This window comes from Hemitrygon akajei, chromosome 27, assembly GCF_048418815.1.
Source record: "Hemitrygon akajei chromosome 27, sHemAka1.3, whole genome shotgun sequence".
In the NCBI taxonomy this organism is placed as follows: Eukaryota; Metazoa; Chordata; class Chondrichthyes; order Myliobatiformes; family Dasyatidae; genus Hemitrygon; species Hemitrygon akajei.
This window is the reverse complement of record NC_133150.1, coordinates 39716951-39729980: the sequence shown is the minus strand read 5'-3', so window position 1 is coordinate 39729980 and position 13030 is coordinate 39716951. Positions and strand designations below refer to the sequence as shown.

Here is a 13030-nt window from a genome sequence, read left to right as displayed (position 1 = left end):
GTCAATAATCAGCTCTTTGGTTTTGCTGATGCTCAGTGAGAGATGGTTGTTGTGATACCATTCAGCCAGATTTTCCATCTCACTCCTAAATGCTGATTGAACACACATGAGTATTGAGGGAACTCAGCAGATCAGGCAGCATCTACAGGAAGGAATAAGCAATTGATGTTTTGGGCCAAGTCCCTTCACTGAACCCAGTTTCAGGTCAGGGACCCCTCCTCAAATCTGAATAAAAAGTGGAAGACTGTCAGAATTGAAAGCTGATCCGGTCAGTGCAATGACCTGTAAGATAAAAGATGATACAGTTCCGTCCTAGGTTATGAATTCCTGACTTATGGACACTTCTACATCTGAACAAGCCTTGGTAATGTTACTTAATTCAAAAGTCCAAAGTATGTACATATGTTTACACATGACACAAAGATTGTCGGTGTGTTGGTTTGTAGAGAAGGTTTTTGTAAGTTACAAGAGGACATAGAAAGGTTGAAGTGCTTGGAGGTGAAATGGTAGATGGAGTTTAACCCTGAAAAATGTGAAGTTCTACACTTTGGGTGATCAAACTTGAATGCAGATTACAAGTTTAATGCAGAAATATTAACAATGTGGAGGTCCAGAGTGATATTCGGTTCCAAGTCTGCAAATTCCCCAAAATTGCTGTACAATTTGAAAGGGTGTTAAAAAGGTGTAGGATGGGCTGGACTTCAGTAGATTAGGGGACTGAGTTCAAGAACCACGACATAATGTTACAGCTTGGTAAAACACTGGTTCGATCATTGTATTATGGAGTACAGGGCATGGATTGAGTGGACAGCCAGCAACTCTTTCTCATGGTGACAATGATCAATACCAGAGGACATCCATTTCAGGTGAGCAGAAGAAAGTTTCAGGGAGACGTAAGAGGCAAGTGTTTTTTTGACACAAGAGTAGTGTGTCCGTGGAATACACTGCAGACATGGTGGTAGAGGCTGATAGAAACAGGGACTTTTAGAGATTCTTAGACACATACAGTACATGTACAGAGCCCACAAAAAGTTTTCTCCCCCATTGGAAGTTTTCATGTTTTATTGTTTTACAACATTGAATAACAGTGGATTTAATTTGGCTTTTTGACACTGATCATAAGATATAAGATATAGAGGCAGAAGTAGTACGTTCGGCCCATCGAGTCAGCTCTGCCATTCAATTATGGACTGATCCATTTCTTCCAGTCATCCCCACTCCCCTGCCTTCACCCCATACACTTTGATGCCCTGACTCATACAGAATCTATCTAACTCTGCCTTAATTACACCCAATGACGTGGCCTCCACAGCTATTTGTGGCAACAAATTCCACAGATTTACCACCCTCTGACTAAAGTAATTTCTCCACATCTCAGTTCTAAAAGGACATCCTTCAATCCTGAAATCATGCCCTCTTGTCCTAGAATCTCCTACCATGTGAAGTAACTTAGCCATATCTAATCTGTTCAGACCTTTTAGCATTCTAAATGTTTTTTATGAGATCCCCATCCTCTCCACATACACTCATCCTGGTTCTAGGCCCTTCACTATTCAAGAGGTTTCAATGAGAAACCCCACTGTACCAAACCCATTCTTCTAAACTCCAGCAAATACAGACCCAGAGCCATCAGATGTTCTTCATACATTAACCCTTTCATTCCTCAGATTGTTCTCAGGAACCTCCACTGAACCCTCTCCAATTATAGCACATCCTTTCAAAGATCAGGGGCCCGGAACTGTGCACCATATTCCACATGCAGTCTGACCAATACCACATAAAGCTGCAGTGTCTGTATGATTTCTCAACAACAGAACAGAAAACGTTTTACAATCCCATCATTGTACTTACAGGTTTGCACAGCATTGGGATCAGGTTTAAACACAATGGTTCAGTGGCCTTTTCACTTTTCTTTACCACATTGTTATTGTTGTTCAGTGATCTAGTTGCTGAAACAGAAACGCTTTGCTGAAGATGTTTTGTATCTCTGCACTTGTTCTCATCAGTATATTGAACCATGGCTGTTGAGAAGCTTTCAAAGAAGTGATGGGGCAATGCAGGAAGAGACCAGAACTTCTGACAGGGTGTAGCATCTTTTGTTACTTCTCTATATTCTGTTTGGTAAGACAATTAAAGAAAACAGAAGTTCTGATGACATCCTTCAGTGTGGGTGAACTTCACACAGATAACAGCAGCGATTGATGCAATGGAGTCAGCACTCATACTTTGCAATGTACTGAACTTAAGCAGATATCATTCACAGCTAATATACTGCACTGTTTTCCCCTAAAATAAATGTAATAAAACCAAAATTACAAAAGCTCTCCATCTATACTGAATTATTTTATCATTTATCTCTTTATATGCAATATGAAATTAACTGTTTATAAACAATTGTAAAGTCAGCAACAAAAATTCAGGAAAATATAAATCAGCCACATTCATGCATCACCTCAACCCTCACACTACAATGAAATCAAAAGCAACACACACAAAGTACTGGAGGAACACAGCAGATCAGGCAGAATCTATGAAAATGAATAGATATTTGACACTTTGGATTGAGGCCATTTTTCTCTTCTTTCTTGTCTTTTACTTCCCCTGTGTCTCCTTTTCCTTCCATTTCTCCTTTGGTTCACCCTACCCTCCTATCAGATTCCTTCTTTTACAGCCTGTACCACCATTCCCATCCACCTGGCTTCACCGATCACCTTCCAGATAGCCTTCCTCCTCTCCCCCATCTTTTTATTCAGACAGCTTCCAACTTCCTTCTCAGACCTGAATAAGAGTCTCAGACCGAAATGTCAACGATCTATTAATTTCCACAGATGCTGCCTGACCTGCTGAGTTCCCTTCAGCACTTTCTGTTAGTCGATTTGGATTTCTAGTGTCTGCAGATTTTCGAGTGTTTAAAATGAAGTTAAAGTTAAACAATTAACATCGTTCAGCTTAAATTCAAGATGGCGCCGATAAGTGGTGATTCTGTGTAGAGCTCCAATGGTAATCATCGAATATTCCCGTTTAGGACTGCTATGGTTAATTTCACGACATACGGTACGTCGGTGATATTAAAACTAATTTGGATTCTGATTCTGTATGACTTCTCCAACATGTGTGACACGTGAGAATTGTTATCCCTTGTATTGATAATCTCCTCAGACTTCATCTGTCCCAGGGAATCGCACAGCATGAATCTGGATAGATCACTCTTCAACTGACATGGAAAGATCTAACCTGGTGTACAGGGATACTGTGATGCTAGAGACTGGGAGTCTGAGCAAAGGTATCTAGGGTTAGGGGAAAGGGAGACCATGGAGCTGAGCTAGGTAAGATAGAAATATCTTCTCCTTGGACAAGTGGGACGTGTACATTTACTGTGCCTTATGATTCTATGAGAAATAGAGACTGCAAGGGTCGCCTACTTAACACAGATAATTTCCTGTCAAAATGGAGTTGATTTGGTTTAAGAACAGATCTGACATGTATTTTACTCCATTGTGACTGTGTAATCCCATTCACTTGGTTTCCCCTCACATCAAAGTGCAATTCCATCAGATCTCTTGAAATTGCACCAACAGATGGAACAGAATTCAGCGGAGGTGATCTTTAAAGTTTCCTTCAAAGAGCAGACACAGCTTTCAGAGAGGAGAGGGAATGATGTGAAGTACTGTATGCTGAGTTTGCATTAAAAGTCCCTTCAACATCACACCTATTTCCTACTTCGCTCCCTCCTCCCCATCAAGTTCCCCAAAACAGATTTGATTGAATTATCAGAATCAGAATGAAAATCAGGTTTATTATCACCGGCATGTGTTGTGAAATTTATTAACTTAGCAGTTGCAGTTCAATTGAATACATAATTGAGCAGAAGAAGAAGAAAATCCTTAACTCCAAGTGGAGTTATCGGGAAGCTGTCATGACAGCGTTTTTTTTAGCAGATTTTCTTATCTTTACGAGGTCTTTCATTGTCTTTCTCAACCTTACTCTCCTGCTTCTCCCCTTGATCTTTGATGCCCTTAATATTCAAGAACTTAACAATCTCCACTTTAAATGTATCCAGTGAATTGGCCTCCAGAGCCATCTGTGGTAGTGAATTTGACAGATTCACCACCCTCCAGCTAAAACAATTTTCCCTCATCTCTGTTCTAAAAGAATGTGCATGTACTCAGAGACACTGTCCTCTGATCCTAGAACTCCCCATCACAGGGAACATCCTTTCAACTGCCACTCTCTCTTGTCCTTTCAATATTCAATAGGTTTGATTGTGATTCCCCATCTCCCCCTCATTTTTCTATTCGTTAGTGAGTACAGGCCCAGAGCCATCAAACTTTCTACTCACTCCCACAACACTCAACATAGGCTCTTTCTCTTTCCATCATTAACTTTTCACCATGAACACTTTCCTTAGTGCCACACAACAGCTAACATTATCAATCAAGCAGAAAATAAATTGAACTTCCGGAGTCAAGCGGTCAACATTTCAGATTAATTCCTTGCTTCTGGACAGCTCCAGTTGTTTATTTTGACTTCAGATTAGAACATTTGCTGTTGCTCGTGTATAATACTTTAACACATCTCAGCATTTCATTCAGTCTTTGAGGATTGTTTAAATGTTCCTGTCCTGCTAAATATAACAAAGAACTTTTCAGATTGTCACGTACCACACACCAATTGTGTTACTGTAGTTCTGTTGATCAAACTTCCTGCTGCCTTCTTCCTTATTCTTATTTCAGTCATTTCTCTCTGAGGACAGACAGATCCTGACTGTGTCTCTGTGAATAAAATGCTGTGGACATTGATTCTTCTGATTGGTTTCCTACCTGGTGAGTTACAGACAGCACTGAACAACTGCATAATCAGTTTTGGATTGGGGTCGTACAATGTTTTCATATCAGTGCTTGAATGCCTGTAGATACAAAGATGTCGGAAACTGGAGTTGAGAGTACACTCCTGGAGGAACTCAGTGGGTCAAGCAGCATCTGTCAGAGGGAGGAAAAATGTCAACGGTTTGGGTCAGGACCCTGCGTCATGTGTGAGTGGAGAGGGAGAAGGTGTAGATAGGAGAAGGGGAGGTGTGGAACTGTGTCCTCAAGCTAGTCGGTGCTGAGGAATGGTGAAGCACAACAGGTAAATGGAATGGGGTGGAAAAGGGATAGTGTTTGGAGGTGGGTGAGAGGTAGAAGCAGATAAAGAGAAAAGAGGAATAGTGTAGAGTCAGGTGTGGGGAGAATATGTCCACGTGGAGAAATCTCCTGGAACCTGTTAAGCGAGAACATCAGATCTACCACTGTTGGAATCTGATATCACTCTGCAGGGATCACTGTTCCATTCGACATAAGAGTTCTTCCTGGGCCAGTCCAGTGGTTCAGTTAGCAGAGAACGTTACCAGATCTGGAGTCAAAGTAAACCAGGGTGGTAGGGATGAGAGATTTCTCTCCCTAAAAGCCTTTCCAATCCAGATGGGATTTTGACAATCTGGCAGTTCATCATTGTCATTATTGATATGTGCTTTTTTTGTTCAATTCCAGAAATAATAAATTGTATTTTAGCTCTCAAAGTATCCCAAAAGTTATTTGAATCACACCTGGATCTCTAGACACTAAAGTACCAATGACCACTGTTGCACCACCTTCTAACTACACATAAAAATACTTGATAGGTACATTATTTACAATTTGCTTCAGATCCAGAGAACACAGTTTCAGACATCATGAGGGGTCTGTTTCTGCAGTTTATAAACTTGTCTGAACACACACACACACACACGCACACACACACACACACACACACACACACACACACACACACACACACACACACACACACACACACACACACACACACACACACACACAATATCTGGGATCTTTGTGGACATTTCAGAGGCAGCATAATGTGAAGTAGCTGGAAGTTCAACACTGCCGCTCTCTCTCAGTACTGCAGTGGAAGGTCAGTCCTGGGTTTCTGCTCAGGACTCTGGAGTGGGAAGTGAACCCACAATGTACTGACACAGGGGAGAGAGCACTGACACAGTAACAGCACTGAATGCACTTCACACCAAAATCATTGGCTGTGGTGTCATGGACAACATGCTGAGCATGACCTGCACCTGTTTTCACCGTCATGTTCAAAAATATTTGTTTGCATTAGTTGTTCCTTTTTCCTCAAATCTGAAAATGCCTCCCTCAGTTTCAGGTGCATTGTGGGCAGAGGAAAATGTAAGAGGAGTTGTGGGAAGAGCGATCACAATTGATTGTCACTATGGAGCAAAGTACCACTCACACACAAAGTATTGGTGCCATGGATGGACTCGCGAATGTTCAGTTTTAGTGGAAACAAAAGGGCAACACGGACGGAGTGGACAAGTGTCAATCACAGATAACCCGGAACGGGGAATATTTACTGTTACTATGGAGGATCTTCGCTCTGGAGATACAGGATGGTACAGCTGTGGAATTTCAACACCAGGTTATGATCCGATGTTTAACGTACATCTACAAGTATCTGATGGTAGGTTTCTCAGGGATTGACTTTGTGCCTTCCATAAAGTAAGTGTCTCATGATCTTTATCCAGACCCTGTCCACCCCTCACTATCTCTGCATTCATATCAGTGCCAAATGTTTCTCTCTATACAGCAGGTCACTGAACCCAGTTACAATTTCATTCTCTCCTGAAAGCCACCAAACATGTGACGGATACCTCACAAGCTGCTGCCTTTAAACCTCCTGTACATAATAGAGTGGCCACTGAGTGTATGTTCATGGTCTTTTGCGTCTGTGGCCCATCCACTTCGAGGTTTGACGTGTTGATCTTTCAGATGCTCTTCAGCACAAAGCTGTCATAACGTATGGTGATTTGAATTCCTGTCACCTTTCTGTCAGCATGACCCCGTCTGGCCATTCTCCTCTGACCTCTCTCACTAAAAAGGCACTTTTGTTCACAGAATTGCTGCTCTGTAAATGTTGTTTCATGTTGTTCATACCATTCTCAGTAAACTCTAGAGACAGTTGTGTGTGAAAATCCCAGGACGTTAGTAGTTCCTTAGATATTTAAACTACCCTGTCTGGCACCTGCAATAATTTCATGGTCAAAGGCACTTAGATCACATTACTTCCGCATTCTGATATTTGGCCTGAACATTGACTGAAACTGTTAAATTTTTCTGCATGCTTTGACGGGCTGAGTTGCTGATGGTCTGATTGACTAATTAGATATTTGCATTAATAATCAGGTTAAAATTTGTACCTAATGTGAATGTGTGGAGCAGGTTAAGACCTACAAGTATCTGGGAGTACAGTTAGATGAGAAACTAGACTGGACTGCCAACACAGATGCCTTGTGCAGGAAGGCACAGAGTCGACTGTACTTCCTAAGAAGGTTGGCGTCATTCAATGTCTGTAGTGAGATGCTGAAGATGTTCTGTAGGTCAGTTGTGGAGAGCGCCCTCTTCTTTGTGGTGGCGTGTTGGGGAGGAAGCATTAAGAAGAGGGATGCCTCACGTCTTAATAAGCTGGTAAGGAAGGCGGGCTCTGTCGTGGGCAAAGTACTGGAGAGTTTAACATCGGTAGCTGAGCGAAGGGCGCTGAGTAGGCTACGGTCAATTATGGATAACTCTGAACATCCTCTACATAGCACCATCCAGAGACAGAGAAGCAGTTTCAGCGACAGGTTACTATCCATGCAATGCTCCTCAGACAGGATGAAGAGGTCAATACTCCCCAATGCCATTAGGCTTTACAATTCTACCGCCAGGACTTAAGAACTTTTTAAAAGCTATTATTAATGCTTTTTGAGATAGTGATTTAGATGCATATCATATTCTTTACTGAGTTAAGTATTGTATGTAATTAGTTTTGCTACAACAAGTGTATGGGACATTGGAAAAAAGTTGAATTTCCCCATGGGGATGAATAAAGTATCTATCTATCTATCTATCTATCTATCTAATAAAGTAGCAGAAGAGTCTGTGATTTTCAGATGTTCATTCGGTTTCTGATTGTTTAATTCTTTCCCACAGAACCCGTGTCTGCTCCTGTGGTTCGATATCTGTCACCACCAAATGTCTCACGTCTCGGGGGCTCAGTGTCAGTTTCCTGTGAGTCCTTCCAGGGATCCCTTCCCATTCAGTACAGATGGTATGAACAAACCTCATCTGGGTATCGAAAGATCTCGGATACCAATGAACTGACTCTACATTGTCAATCCTTCAGCCACACACACCATCAATATTACTGCAGTGCCTCAAATCGGCTTGGAGCAAAATCCAGTGGAATGGTTAATGTGACAGTCTTCAACAATGGAAAGATCTGCAGTTACGTGACAGAAATCAATGGCACCAGTAAGTTTTAGTTTCAAGGGAGGATACATTTGAATGTTTTTTTTTTGTTACTCTGTTACAGCTACTCATATACTTCTAGTGAGGGTAAGGAATTTCTTTGCATTTGTAGAAGCTACACATTGCAGCCTCCATGGGGTAGAAATAAAGTGCAGAGAACAGTTAAGTCAGGCACTTCCTCCTGGAAGATGTGGAGCATCTCAAACATAGTTGGACTTGCACATCTGGACAAATTGAGAACATTCCATTAGTACCTCTGGCTTCACTTTGAAAAGTCTAGACTAGATATCAACTTCTAATTCACGTAAAAGCAAAGGGAAGGACTTATAATATTGCAAATATTAGTGGGAATTACAGAAATTTAGCAATTTCAGGGGCAGGGGTGAGTGTCATTGCTATTACTAAGCAGAACATTCTTGGGAAGCTGAGGGATCTGAAAGTAGATGAGTCATTTGGACTAGATGGACTACACCCTAAGTTTCTGAAAGAGTTATATAAAGAAATTGTGGAGGCATTAGTGGTGACCTTTTAAGAATAATTAGACCCCGGAATGTTCAAAGTTTTGGAAAATTGGAAATATCACCCCACTCTTTAAGAAGGGAGGGAGGCAAAAAGAAGAAAATTGTCGACCAGTTAGCATGACTTCAGTGGTTGGGAAGATGTGGGAGTCTATTATTAAGAACAGGAATTTGGGTACTTGGAGGTATATGATCAAGTATGGTTTCCTAATGGGGAAATCATGCCTGAAAATCAGCCTCAGAATGCAAGGACATCTTTTTATGTTATTTCTTTCCTGATAGAGTACAGAGTAGGTCCTTCCGGCCCTGTAGGCCACAACACCGAAGGAACTCTCGACAAACCCAATTAACTGATTAGGAAAAGGGGAGATGCAACGAGACCTGGGTGTCATTGTACACCAGTCATTGAAGGTGGGCATGCAGGTACAGCAGGCGGTGAAAAAGGCAAATGGTGTGTTGGCATTCATAGCAAAAGGATTTGAGTACAGAAGCAGGGAGGTTCTACTGCCTTGGTGAGACTGCACCTAGAATATTGTGTGCAGTTTTGGTCCCCTAATCTGAGGAAAGACATTCTTGCCATAGAGGGAGTACAGAGAAGGTTCACCAGGTTGTTTCCTGGGATGGCAGGACTTTCATATGAAGAAAGACTGGATCGACTAGGCTTATACTCACTGGAATTTAGAAGATTGAGGGGGGATCTTATTGAAACATATAAAATTCTAAATGGATTGGACAGGCTAGATGCAGGAAGATTGTTTCCGATGTTGGGGAAGTCCAGAAAGAGGGGTCACGGTTTAAGGATAAAGGGGAAGCCTTTTAGGACCGAGATGAGGAAAAACTTCTTCACACAGAGAGTGGTGAATCTGTGGAATTCTCTGCCACAGGAAACAGTTGAGGCCAGTTTATTGGCTATATTTAAGAGGAAGTTAGATATGGCCCTTGCGGCTAAAGGGATCAGGGGGTATGGAGAGAAAGCAGGTACAGGGTTCTGAGTTGGATGATCAGCCATGATCATACTGAATGGCGGTGCAGGCTTGAAGGGCCAGATGGCCTACTCCTGCAACTATTTTCTATGTTTCTATGTTTTTTTAACTGTAACCTAATCACAGGGCAATCTGCAAAGGCTAATTCTCTTCATGAGTCTGTCTTTGGACTGTGGGAGGAAACAGGACCACCCGGGGAGACCCCATACATTCCACATGGAGGATGTACAGACTCCGTACATTAGAACAGAGATGAGGAGGAATTTCTGTATCCAGAGGGTGTTGAATCTGTGGAATTCAATGCCATACGTGGCTTTTGAGGCCAAGACATTGGGTATATTTAAAGCGTACTTAATAGTTTCTTGTTTAGGAAAGGCATCAACGATTATGGGGAGAAATCCCAAGAATGGAATTGAATGGGGTAATAAATCAGCCTTGATGGAATAGTGGAGCTGACTATATGGGCCAAATGGCCTAATTCTCCTCCTATGTCTTATGGTCTCATTGTCTTTGGTCATCTTTAGTTTGTGAATATATGAGCAGCCCAGGTATATTATTAACTGCTGAAACTGAGTTTCTGGTTGTTGAATAAAAAATCTCACTCACTTTGAGACATGAGAAGGAAATCCATTCCTTCTATGAACATGTCTGCTGTGTTTCATGATTACAACAAGGAAAATAAGCCCTCAAATCCCTTTTAAACACTAAAGGATTGTCAGTCCTAGGTGAGGGATGGGCTGGTATTCAGCTTGCTGCACAGGAAGGTTTACGTGTCTTTTTGTTGAACTGAGGCCTTGGTTGGCAATTAATGGGCTCATGAATCGACTACAGTGATGACTGGCTTCTTTGCTGTGGCCTCAGTATTATGAATTTCAGTTCCAAATGTTATTTGCTTACTTTGATTTGCTCTTTTTTCCGCACATATTTGGGACAGTTTGACAGTTTTTTTTTAACGGTTTCTTTTTTTTATGGTTGCCAGGAAGGAGGTGAATCTCAAGGCTGTATTTGGTTGTATATGATTCTTTGATAATAAATGTACTTTGACCTTTGAATTTTGACATTGAAGTGCAATCTGATTGGCTGTTATTCCATAAGCTGTCACATCTATGCAATGAAATAGAATTCTGAATTTAACCTTTCAAAAGTGTGTTCCAGTTTAGAGAGGATGCTGCAGAGTTACAGAGTTATAGGTTATTGAATGAGAAGCTTCACCCCAAATCTTAAATGCTGACCACAGTGTCATTTGAGCTTCGTGCATTTCCCTGCAACTGCCCTATACAACAGGTGATTGATAAATTTGTGGCCTAAGGTAGAAGGAGTCAATTTTATAAAACCTAGCACTTGAAAACCATTTTTCAACATGGTCCCCTCCTACATTTAAACACTTAGTCCAGCAGTCGTGGAGCATATGGATCTTGAACCTCAAGAAAGTGTCCACAGCTCTCATTACATGCACATTCAGTTCAGCTCTTTGAGTGATTATGCAGAAAGTTTGAAGTTAATAATTCATCTCCTTCTACATTAGGCCATGAACTTATAAATCACACATGCTGTGGACCACTTCTGGAAGTCCAAGGCGCCAACTTCTACAAAGAAGGATCCATTTGCTCCACGACTGCTGGGCTAAGTGTGTAAATGTAGGAGGGCACCATGTTGAAAAATAAAATTGCTAGGTTTCCGAAAATTTACTCCTTCTACCTCAGGCCATGAACTTATCAATCACCCCTCGTATCCTTCTAAAACTTTCCTGTACATGAACTGGTCCAAATGTATTTTAAATGGTGTATTTGTACCCATTTCTAGCACTACCCCTGCCAATTTTTTCCACACACACACACACACACACACACTGCTCTGTGTGCTAAACACTGCCTTTCCAGGCTCGCTAAGAATTTCCCCTCACTCCTTAAGCTGAGGGTCTCTAGTTTTCGACTCCCCTACCCTGGGATAAAGACTGTACTTATGCACCATACCTTTGCCAACAAAACAAAGTAACACGATAGAATCCATGTAAAACCACACACAACAAAGACTGAAAAACAACCAATGTGATAAAGATGACAAATCGTGCGAATAATTCTTTCGTGCAAATAAAAGATGACAAATCGTGCAATGTTGCAGTTATATAGGACCCTGGTCAGACCCCGCTTGGAGTACTGTGCTTATTTCTGGTCGCCTCACTACAGGAAGGATGTGGAAGCCATAGAAAGGGTGCAGAGGAGATTTACAAGGATGTTGCCTGGATTGGGGAGCATGCCTTTTGAGAATAGATTGAGTGAACTCGGCCTTTTCTCCTTGGAGCGACGGAGGATGAGAGGTGACCTGATAGAAGTGTATTAGATGATGAGAGGCATTGATCGTGTGGATAGTCAGAGGCTTTTTCCCAGGGCTGAAATGATTGCCACAAGAGGACATAGGTATAAGGTGCTGGGGAATGGGTACAGAGGAGATGTCAGGGGTAAGTTTTTTACTCAGAGAGTGGTGAGTGTGTGGAATGGGCTACTGGAAACGGTGGTGGAGGTGGATACGATAGGGACTTTTAAGAGACTCCTGGATAGGTACATTGAGCTTAGAAAAATAGAGGGCTGTAGGTAAGCCTAGTAATTTCGATAGGAGGGACATGTTCGGCACAACTTTTTGGGCCGAAGAGCCTGTATTGTGCTGTAGGTTTTCTACGTTTCTATGATGGTAGTACCGAGAAGAGAGGGAGACGGGTCAAATGCAAGCAGACAGGACAGGCTCAGGTGGGGGAGTTTGCTGGCACTGAGTAATGGGGCTGAGCACCGGCTCATTTTCGATATCCTCTTGTAAACTTAGACAACTCATTCCACTGTCCACTCCACTACAGTGTCATCCATAACATAGAAATCATGCCATCTGCATTTTCATTCCAAATTTTTAATATTAATGACAAATGAGAATGGTTAACAAATAACAGCACTGATCCCGATGGCACACCACTGGTGATAAAGTCTGAAGTTGTCAGAAAACCAACACTCCACTACCACAATCTGACTCCTTCCACCAAGCCTATTCAGTATCCATCCAGATAGCTGATCTCACATTGCAGATCAGTCGACCTTGTACGGTATGGTCATCAGCCTTGCTAAACTCAACTACTAAATTCTAAGGATCTGTCCTCATCAGTTCCTTTGATCACCTCTCAAAGATAACTCAGTCAAATATCTTTGAG

The 13030-nt window shown here is 41.8% G+C and overlaps 1 long non-coding RNA gene across 2 annotated transcripts in view; it reads left to right on the top strand.

Moving 5' to 3' along the window:
- LOC140717034 (uncharacterized) overlaps positions 1 to 13030 on the top strand; it is a 44099-nt gene that overhangs the window by 1185 nt on the left and 29884 nt on the right. The window contains exons 2-3 of one of the 2 annotated variants that reach the window (XR_012096425.1): positions 4734 to 4823; positions 6190 to 6267. This is a non-coding gene — a long non-coding RNA (uncharacterized lncRNA). Of the gene's footprint in view, positions 1 to 4733; positions 4824 to 6189; positions 6268 to 13030 lie in introns of those variants that run through there. The other variant, XR_012096424.1, reaches the window with a different exon arrangement.